The following is a 9,548-nucleotide window of genomic DNA, read 5'->3' as shown; positions in this document are numbered from 1 at the left end:
ATCCCAGAGCTGGTTCTTTGCAGTATATATGAAGATGGGATTTTGTTGTTGTTGTTTTAAAGAGTTTAAGGAATGATTAGGGAAGCTGGTGAGAAATGTTGTTCAGAGTCAAGCCCATGTTCTTACACTACCTTCTGAATTAGCAGTATGATCCGCGTTTCAAGTCTCTGCCTTGTGATTCCTGTGGGAAAAAAGGGTATTGATAAGCATCGTGACTTTGTGTTAAAGCACACTTTAGGAGGCACAGAGACCATTTTGCCAGTCTCCCTTGAAGATCTACCTGCCCTGTTACAACTGATCCTGTAGCAGCAGATGTAGATGTTGACCCTCTCCAAGGGACACTTATGCTACAGACTGACCTGGGAGTAACATAACCTGGGCAAGTTGGCTGCACATCCCTTCTCAGAATATGCATCACCAACTGACTCTGAAATACACCTGCAGGTGAATGACATTTAATGGGATCTGAGAGATGCAGTGAGAACGGTGGAGGAGGGCTAGGGGATACTTTTGGTTTGAAAATAAGTTTGTCACGAGGATGAGCCACATGCCACAGTGCAGCTGGAGAGGATGCACACCTGTGCACCCATATTCCAGCAGACCTAATCTGATTCATTTGTGCTGGAGCAGTATACGTCCCCCTTCCTCTCACCCACCAGCAGGCGATGGTGAAGCTCCCTAGTGAAGGCTGCCAAGAGCACAGGAGACAGGGTGAGGCCTCGTCCACTGCACCTGAGCAAGGCGATCAGGGTGGGTACGGTGACAGCAGCCAGGCTCAGCAGAGGGTACAGATTGCAGACCTTCCCTGGTGACGAGGCAGGTCCAAGGTCATCCCAAGAACTCAGTGAGTCAGCACTGGATCCAGGCCTGGAGCAGTCACCGGGGTCAGCCTCAGGCCAGTGAGTGCAAGGCAAGCCCACAGTGACAAGGCCATTCTTGTGCAGCACCTCCAGGCATCCTTCTGCAGCTGACATCCTCACAGAGCACTGAGCTCCCGAGAGCTGGGCTAACAGAGACTGCTCAGAGCCTGCAAGTTTGCCACATATGAATAAACTATCAGGTGCCAATGCTCTGAAGGAGGCTGCTCACCTGCCGAAGCTAAAGCATGGCCCCAGACACAGAAAGAACACGGGAAAGCATCATCTCTTGTAGCTTCATTCTGAAAATAGCTGAACTATTTTTACCTGGAACATTTTATAAATATGCCACCTCCAGCAGAGGAAATTTTAGCTCAAATATTTTGACAAAATTATGAATAACTGAAAAGCCAGTCTCTTAATGGATCTCATAAAATAATTAAGCAATAAAGAAGGCGGCTGGCCATGCCACATGCAATGGGTAAGTTTCTGAGTTTGAATATCCAAGAACTTTCCATAATTGACATAGGTAGGCAATGCTGTACCTGGCCCCAGTGTAGGCTGCATTTACATTTCAAACCATTTTCAGCACACATTAGTTTTGCTTCATTTTTGAGAATTCCAGTCCAGTTTGATTGCTTTGGATTTGTGAATGGCTATTTTTCATGTTTGCAAGAGAGAATGGGTGCTAGGCAAGTTGTCTGCTTCTGCATTGGTACCTTAGTTGGACTGAAGTTTCTATTCCATCATGAGGTGATAAGGAACAGAACATGCATGCACTGTCCCAGTGAAATAAGTCACTAGTCCTATTTGCTTTATAGCTTCTACTTCATGAGTATAAAACAAATACATATGAAAGACCTTGGGCATGATGGTGCCCAACTCACCTATTTAAAAATAGTTTCTGGCACAATGCTGATGCTACAACATGGAACAACTTGAAAGCATGTGTTTAAAACAGCAGAAACAAGGAAAACACACAATACAGAGGTATTCAAGACAGAAATGTTAAATGGGAACCTAATTTCACCAGATCTCTTTCAAACTGTGCAAATGCCTCCCTATGTCCTACTGCAATAATTGTTGAAGAAGTATTCTTGGCAAGTATGCTACAGGGAAAAGATGCCATTCATTGCTGCCCTGCACTTTGTGTCATTTGCACATGAAACAAATGTCTTCTTATCAAGTAAGACTAGACAAGTGAAAGGTCAGAGTGATGGCAGATGAGAAGAGAATGCTTATTTCATATGAATTACAGAGATTACCTGCAGAAGAGCCTAAGTATGTTTGGATTTCAAGTCTTTTGCCTTCCAGCACAGATATGCCAGTCACTTTAGGAAGTGCTTTCTTGTTTGGACAATTTAGAAACACTTAGCATTAATTGTAATCCTAATCACATTTTATACTTTCTGCAAATCCACTGACAATCTGCATTCTGTAATTCAACTTAAAAAAAAAAAGTTCCAAAAATCCCAGCACAAGCCACATTTACTCTCAAAATTGATCTTGTTATTACTGGTGCTCTTTGCAGCACATCCTGGCTGTGCACCTCCCACCCACCACTTGGTGTCTCCCACAAGCAAAATATCTATGTTGCATTACAAATGCCCTTAGCAACTTGAAAGCTTATGTGCTTTCCTCAACACCTCCTTCTGTGGGAGTTGAAGCAGATGTCTTCCAGATGCCCTCCAGAGGTCTCTCCAACCTAACTCATGTTGTGATCTCCTGTTCTTGTGTTGTAGATGCTAATCAGGAATCACAAGCACAGGGAAGTGTTAGAAACAAGATAGAAACCTACACCCCACCAACGAACCCTATGAAAATCTGGTTGAAGGCTGCACAATACAGGGATAAGTGCTGCTATCTGGTGTTTCTTCAGCATCACTTGCTTGTACAGTTGCTCCTGGTTGCTCACCTTGCAGACACCTGACCGCATTCCAGCTGCAGCCATGGCCCTCAGTTCTGCAGCTGAGAACAGTCACTCAAAGCTCTGTATTTAAATCCCTTATATTCTGCAGTGCTGACAGGGACTCAACAGAGGCCAGGAAACTACTGTGCTGATGCTGCAGAACATCCTGCTGACCGAAACCAACTCAGGCTTTCTTTGCATTTCCCCATGTTTTCTTATCATCCACTGCCTCTGCTCTCACACTGCAAGAGATCTTTGAGCACGGATCACTGTTTGTTTGGCTCACATAGCATTTTGCCCTGTGGGAGAGTGAGTTCTATAGACTTCTCGACAAGGTAAGAATAAAAAGAACAGTATAACCAGAAAACTTGCTATGCTGGAATTGGTATGCTAAAGCTAAACACGTCTTTCCGTGCTTTAACCTATTTAACTCTGCTAGTGACAAGGGGACAGGCAGGTAATTACACCCTCCTGCCCTCAAATGCCGGCTGTCACTTTCCACATCAGCCTCTGAAATATTAGGGAAGAGAAAGCATTCTCCTCCAGGGGGCCAAGGGTGGAGAGGAACTTTCCACCACAAAGTGAGGATGAAAGACTTTTTCTGACACTGGAGGTTTAAAAAAAAAAAAAAAGGAGACAGAGAGAGAGGAGATAAAAATGCAAAGCAAAGAAATAAAGGCATCAGTGAGCTATAAAGATACAAAGCAGTCTGTCACTGCATCAGGGATGGACACAGACGACAGGACTAAGCACCGGGAACAGCGTGACACCAGAACAGCCTGTCCCAGCGTCAGGCCGACAACTGCAGGGTCCCAGCCTCCTCTTTACCCTCTCAGGAGTCTGGCAGTGCCGCGTGGGTAAAACACGCTGAAACCAGCATAGACAAGGCTCTTTGACAAGGGGGCGGGACTTGCAACAGAATTAACGATTGTGATAACAAACTTAATCTTGACCAACAGCATCCAACAGCTCAGGCTGCTCAGGGCCCCATCCAACACGGCTTTGAATACATGCAGGGATGGGGCACCCACAGCTTTTTCGGGCAGCCTGTGCCAGAGCCTCACCGCCCTCCGAGGAAAGGTTTTGTGTCTGGGTGGGGTTTCTCCTTTTCTTCCAAATCCGACTCGCATCCATACGGCCGCCCGACGGCCGCAGGGCCCGGCCCATCTCCGGTGCGCTGCGCGCGTTCTCTCCGTGGCCAACAGCGACCCCTGGCGGCGGCGGCACACGGCGCTCGAGGCTGCGGAGCGAGGCTCGGTTCCCCGGGGCCGGGCCGCAGGCAGCGGCGCTTGTCGTGTGTCGCGGTACGGTGTTGTGTTCGCGTCCTTCTCCTCGTGAGCCCTCCTCGAAGACAAGCCAATAAAAATGGTAATAACGGGGAAGAAGCTGTGAAAGAAAGGAAGGAAAGGTGTGAGCGCCTCTATCCCAGGAGTGGAAGGGGAGAAGAGGAGCTCCTTTTGTTGTTGACACCCCAGTAAAAGAGGAAGAACACAAAAACAACGTCTTTGCAAAGTAATCTCGTCCATCACGTAGACCATGCACGTCTTACATGGAGCTTTACCAATCCCAGCCCCACCAATGCTGGATTCACACCTATAGGGAGTGCTGTTCTCAAGGGAAACGCGCACCTAGAAGATGTCCAAGCACTGTTCTGGGTCAGGAAAGCCACAGTTGGTTTTCTCCCGTGGACTCCTTAGGCAGAGGTGTCATGGTTGTCCTTGGTTACGCAGTGACAGGTTGTTCTCTTCACCATGTTCTACAAGCAGGAAGAACACTGCTTGTAGAAAGGAAAAACAACAAAGAATTTGCTATTTGATTCTTTTCTTTTTTCTCACGCAGTGTCCAAATCTACTGGCTCTTTTATTGCACATATCCAAGCTTCACTCTGCAAATAGAGCTACTGATCTCCCCATGCTTTTCTGTAGTGTTTATTATGACTGCAGCCTTCATACATTTGAACTCAGACAGTCCACGAGAGGCCCATAAGCTGATGTGGTATTATTACTGTTTTATAAGCAGGAAGCTTGGTAGCCAAAATGCATGTTCTGAAATACCTCAGATGCCCCTTGTAAGAGTGATATACAGCACATATATATCTGTACAGCTCCTACAGATTCCAGCAACAAATACTGGACACAAGCCATGCAGAAAACCAAACTCCAAGCCTTCAAGTGGAGAGCTGCTATCAGAAGGGTCAGGAGAGCGATGGCTCTCAGGAATACAGCTCTGCCAACCTGCTGGTGCTGCTGTCACCTGAGGCTCCTTGGCAGTGGCAGGGGCTGCTGGGGTGGTGGCAAGGAGGTCGCAAACATCATGGTGGGAGGGGATGAATTCTTCAAATGTTTCTGTATCAAAGTGTAAAATCTGGATAATGAGCAAGGGGAGTGAGGCGTCCTCATTGATGAGCATCCATTTAATAGAATTAACATGACAAAAAAACACAATTTTTGGACAATTTGCATGATTGCAATCCTCGAGTCTCTGGTTACAGCCTGTGCAGAAGGAACAGAGGTGTATAAAAAAAGTTTCAGAGAAGCATGCTGCAGTGTGTGGGGCAGTGGACACACAGCTGTGTGCAGGGCTGCTGTACAGCTGTTGAGCGCAGGGAGCTGCTGTGGTAGCTGGTTAGGTGAAGTTTGTCAGCTGAAGTTGTAATCCATGCAAAAGCAATATTTTGAATGTAGAAGCAGGAGAGGAAAAAGGCATGATGGGTGCCTCCGTCTCATGCTGCATTTTGTTCCTTCTGAGGTTGGGAAAAAGCTGGGTGAGACACCATGGCTCACAAGGAAGAATTAGATATGAAGCAACAGGAAAATTCTATGGCTACTTCATTTACAATTGGCTTTTATTGACTTCAGCTGTTTCAGAGTAACTGCCAGCAGCAATATATCCTTGATCTGATTAGTAGATCATTGTCACCAGGACACTCTTCAAAAGGAAATGGATGGATTCCTTTGTGTAATCTTGAGTCACTTCTGAAGCTTGGGAGGGCCTCATCATACATACAGTTCTCTGTTTTGCTCTCTTCAAACCCACTCTTGAGCTACTTGCTTCCCTCCATATTGTCCTTGCTCTTGTCATTGTCTATACATGCAGTCTGAAAGCACTGAGAAATTTTTTTTTCCAAAAACCAAAGGCGATTTTTGCCAGGAACATAAATTGGCTTCCCAGGAACACAAACACATGGGGTGAAGCTGATGGTACTCTTCTTTTTCATGTCTCACTCTGTCCTTGGATTGAGTTCTGCAGTTCTCCATAGGGGGTAGCCTTCACCCATTTAAAATTTAAAAAAAAAAAATTAGTTTCCTTCTGGCTTGGATTTAGCATGGAGATGGTTTTAGTGGTCTTGAGAAACAACTTCCTCAGAGCTGACAGCTGGATCTCGCTGAGCTTTGTGCTGCTTTTTCTGCCTGCAGGGCCGAGCAGGGTGGTGGGTGGGGACCTCAGAATTTTTGCTTGTGGCTCAGTGTTGTGCAGGGGACTTGTCCTGGTTAGTGTTGTGAATTGGCAATTTTGTCTGACCCCGGGAAAAAAAAAAAAGCCTGAAAAAGGCAGGCAAAAGCTCTGTGAACTGCTCGAGAAGATGCTTGTGCTTCTCACTAGGGGAGTGTTTTGAGATGGTAACAGAAGTGACCCTAGCAAGAACACAGTGTCTTCATAGTGCTGTTTCCATGCTTTGATGCTAGGCAAAATGTCCAAAATTATGTTTTGCTTTGTTCCCTTGGATTCATGCCACAGCAATGGATGCTTTTGGAATTTGAAATAGGGCCTTTGCTTATGGCTGAACCTGCTTATAGCTGAACCATGGAGCTTACAGCTTCACCATCCAGAAAAGCTCACAAGCACCTATTGCTGCTCCCTGTCCTGAACCAAACCTGCATCAAATCCACCCCATGTTCCTTCCCCAGTTAACACAAAGAGTGGTTCCAAGGCTACCATTTTGAAGAGACAGATGGCCAAGAAGGCTAGCATCTTTCTACACCCTGTTAGAATCACAGAATTATGAAACTAAACAATATCTCACGTTGGAATTAATCCAAAAGAATTCTCAGGTCCAATCCAACTCCACACAACACCACTCAAACGTCAAAGCTTATATCTCTGAGAGTGTTGTTCAAACGGTGTTGCTTCCATGGCTTCTCCATGAAAAGAGAAGAGAAGAGAAAGGGGAAGGGGAGGATAGGGGAGCAGAAGGGGGGAAAAGGGAGTAGGAAGGGGAAGAAGAGGAGAGGAGGGGAGGGGAGGGGAAGGGAGGAGAGAGGAGAGGCTCAGAAAAAGTGGGAGACTACAGAAAATGAGATTTCACTAGGGTCTACATGGAACTACTGCAGGACAAACTGGAAAAATTGCTAGTAAAGTGCATTGCCCTTGCTCTGGCTGGCTGGTGGAGTTTATTTGGCTGTTGAAGGGAGGATTCGTTTAAAGAAGACTTGAAGATTGATTTCAACATCTGACATCGTTCCTATGTGCAGCTTCTGGGGATTTCCTAATGCCATCTTTGATTCTACTTCGTCTGGGTGACTGCATCTGTCAGCCAACATACCAGGTGTTGTAGGGAGAGAGCGTGCCAGGGATTGGCACACCTGGTAGAGCTCAGCCTCCCTCAGCTTTTCCCATTTTGTCCTCCATGGATTGCAGTATTATAGGAGGGTGGGCAAGGGAGAAGAACTAGGGCCTGTATCAGGTTTCAGATGGACCTCCTCCAGTTCTGGCACCCCAGGCACTGCCTCCCTAGCAGTTCTGGTGAACCTCCTACAATCTAGGCAGCAGGTGAGCTGGTACGGAACTGTCACAGGAAGTCATGCCACAGTCAGCTTGCAGGTGTGTAAGGACTGCAGCAATGGGCTCGTCGGAATCTGTAACACACAGCGACACAGATATTTTGTTTGTTCAATTTCTTTATCACAGATTACTACAAATTACTACTATTGAAACAAGCAGGCACAAGTTACAAAAAATTACCAACAGTAAAGCAACTATACTTACAACTTACATTCATGTCTGTATATATCTATATAGTCTTTATACTTACATATGAGCCTGCAGTCAGACAGGTTTTGTTGGTGAGGGTCTGCGCTGTACAGGAGAGCTTGAGTGCAAAAGTCTCTGCAGAGGAAGCTCTGAGTGAGGCTCCATTTTGTGTAGAAAGCAAGTTTTTCTGTGTGTGTGAAGGACGTAAGGGGGCACAGGACAACGCCACCTGGAACAGCTAGCAGATGCTGCCGGTTTCTGTTTTTACCTCGAACAGCCAATAGATGATGCTGTTTTTCATTTTCTCAGGCTAGCTTTTACTTTCCCAGACTGTTTTTCTATTTTTCAAGATAGACTGTTTTTCTATTTCTCATGTATGTTTCCTACTTTATCAGGCTGTTTTTCATCCTTCCAGACTACTTCTCCACGTTTCCAGACAAATTTGTTGTCACCTTTTATTTTTGTTTTGTTTTGTGGATGAGTTTTGTTAGGGCTTTTTTGTTTGGCTGTGGTGGGCTTTTTTTTTTTTTTTTTAACTTATCTAGGGTATGTCAGGATGTGTCAGTACTGGCTGCACTTCAGGAATGCCCACTGTGATTCCCAAGGGTGCTCCTGACTCCTAGACCAGCAGTTTCCATCTTGACAGACATTCACTTCTGTGTGTTTTCCCATTATACCCAAGTCAGTTTTATGGCTGCTCCCATTGAGTGGGCAGAGCATGAAGGAATTAGGAAGGGATGCAGCACAGACCCCAGGAGTACCTTCCCCTTTTTTGCACAGAAGGCGCTCTTTTTGGTCTCTCTTCCCCATCCTCCCCTCTGCATTGCCACTCTACTCCCCCCAAAAAAGGGATCTGTAGGATCTGATAACCAAAGCCTTTAAAACAGATGATTCTTGATCTATTTGGTTCAGTTTCTCTGTGACATCACCAAGGAGCCTAGGAAGGAACTGGATGAGAACACGGACGCAGGAAGGGATGATCTCTTGCCCATGAGATGGATCCTTAAAGATCATCTGGTTCCAGACCTCTTCCTAAGCCCTATGCCATCATGGAGCTCCTTGACCTCATCCCTTCTTCATGCTTCACATCTCAGACTTGCCGTCCCCTCATACTGCCTACTCCAGCTTCCATTAAATTTGGTGAGCTCTGACACCAATGCATCAGATGCCCGCTCACAGAGTGTAATCAGGGTGACAGCCCATGAAGCGGTGTAGCCGGGTGCCTGACACATTGTACCCAGTGACAGCATGGAGCTGCTGAGCTGTGGCTGCTGCCCCACGGAGGCAGCACTCCTGCTTCCCAGGAGCAGAAGAGAGCAGAGAGCAGTCCTGGCAGGACACATAGTCGGGGCCCTGGGTCTGGGCCTCTTCCCTTGCTCAGCCCTGCTGCATTTCTCATGCTGCAGGGTGCTGGGCTCTGCATGGAACAGAAGCACAGCACGTGTGCCTGCACGCATGAACATAGAAGCTGCTGCTGCTGCTGCTGCTGCTGCTGTTGCTGCTGCTGCTGCAGGTCAGCAGTGGGCAGCCAGGGGACAGGAATGCCTGAACAGCAGCAGGCTTTGGCTAAGCAATTGTGTGCTCAGACCACAGATCTAAGCAATTAATCCGGGCGTGGAACAGAGCAAGTTCCTCCCCTGCATTGGGTGTTCACAGTAATTCACTAATAGATGTAACATTGATCATCTGCATCACAGGCAATGGTTCAAAATGTACTGTGCAAACCCAACCTGTGTTCACTCAGTTTGACATAACCCCCTTTGACAAAGACTTTGACAAAGCAAAGGCAGCCCTCCGCTGGCTGCATCCAC

This window comes from Tympanuchus pallidicinctus, unplaced genomic scaffold (genome assembly GCF_026119805.1).
Source record: "Tympanuchus pallidicinctus isolate F22 unplaced genomic scaffold, pur_lepc_1.0 scaffold40, whole genome shotgun sequence".
Classification (NCBI taxonomy): Eukaryota; Metazoa; Chordata; class Aves; order Galliformes; family Phasianidae; genus Tympanuchus; species Tympanuchus pallidicinctus.
This window is presented reverse-complemented; position numbering follows the sequence as displayed.